This window comes from Aulonocara stuartgranti, assembly GCF_965226115.1.
Source record: "Aulonocara stuartgranti genome assembly, chromosome: 1".
Classification (NCBI taxonomy): Eukaryota; Metazoa; Chordata; class Actinopteri; order Cichliformes; family Cichlidae; genus Aulonocara; species Aulonocara stuartgranti.
The window spans coordinates 31080001-31081397 of NC_138939.1; the positions used below are offsets into that span (position 1 = coordinate 31080001).

The 1397-nt window shown below is 41.8% G+C and overlaps 1 protein-coding gene across 1 annotated transcript in view; it reads right to left on the reverse strand.

The window, feature by feature from the left end:
• Positions 1-717, reverse strand: part of LOC309711928 (paired amphipathic helix protein Sin3a-like) — a 19857-nt gene extending 19140 nt beyond the window's left edge. The window contains exon 1 of the mRNA XM_082542491.1: positions 546-717. The gene's annotated coding sequence lies outside the window, so the exon portion shown is untranslated. The remainder of the gene's footprint in view (positions 1-545) is intronic.
• Positions 718-1397: the final 680 nt, after the last annotated feature.

Sequence of the window (1397 nt, forward strand, 5' to 3'; positions counted from 1 at the left end):
GTCAGTAATTAATTTGGCTATGCTAGGTGGTTAGCTCAAGAAGAACACCAGCTAGCCAACAAGCTAACACTTCGCACAGCTAATGCAAATGTCGCATAAACGGCAAGTTAAGCTAGAAGTTGCAAAAATGATTTTTTTTCCTCCCAGCCAAAACTACTTATCTGTCAGTTACGTTACTTTGACATCACCCCGATCCAGCAATAAAAATCAGTTGTAGCAAGAACAAACTGTGATCAAAAATACATGTTGTCAGGTTAGCCTGTAAGCTAGTTCATGGTCGCCGCTCTTAGATTGCTAACCTAACCAGCGACTTGGTTCCACTGACTTGTCGACACTGCAAGTTAACGCAACCGCAAATAAACTCCCACACTATTCTGCTATAACACTAAACTACATCAGCAACAGAAAGTAATCCGCGTTGGCTCACTATTTGGAGACTAGACAAGGTTATTTAGTAGCTAACTGATTGCTATGTTAGCACAACAACCAACCCCCCTCATCACTACAGACTCTCCGGCTAGCCAGCTAACACCACTTTAACTTACCTCGGGGAACCGCCACCAGCAACAACTTGACCCACCAGTGGAAGGGATCTCGACCAACACGCCGCTACTCGTGCATTCACCCGACAGTGGAAAAAAAGCGAAGTTTTAAGAAGTAGCCGTAATTGGAAATGTGGAAAATCAAACTGGCCGTAGTGGCTACGTCGCTAACAACAGTGTGTGTGTGAAGCGCTGTTCCTTGAACATAGAGGTGTGTCTATTGGGAAGGGCGGGTTGGTCTCCTCCCAGTTTGAACCGGGATTGGTCAGCACTACAGAATGAAAACAAATACAGTTAAGGCTGTGGGCCAGGCCTGTACCATACCTTTGGTTAAAAGCGTCTATGGTCATGCCAAGTGCAGGGTCATCAGCATGCCATGGACGGCAGCACGCCTTCCATGGCATTACGTGTACGGCACAATATACTGAATTCAACAGATAAGCTCAGTAACTTTCTTGTCAGTTACAATGACTAACGTATACAGTTAGTGCATTTAATAAGTATTTATTTGCACTGATATTTAGGCTTATATATGTATTATTCTACAACTGATTCTGATATGACACCACACATGTGTTGATAAAATAAGATATGGCTAGTAAGTGTACCTTAGAGCTAAATAATTTAATTGCACATACTGATCTCCAAGGATGAGGACATATTTACATACTCACAATTAAAATACCTGTATAACCCTCCTACTTGCTGTTCTCTGCCTCATTGTTAAAACCACCCTGGAGATTTTTCTAATACCACTGATCTTATTATTAGACCTAGGACCTTGATTAGTGCTCCTGGAAAAAAATTTTTTTTTCTATTTTTCTTTGGCATCAGTAGAGATTGATTAAGGGGAAA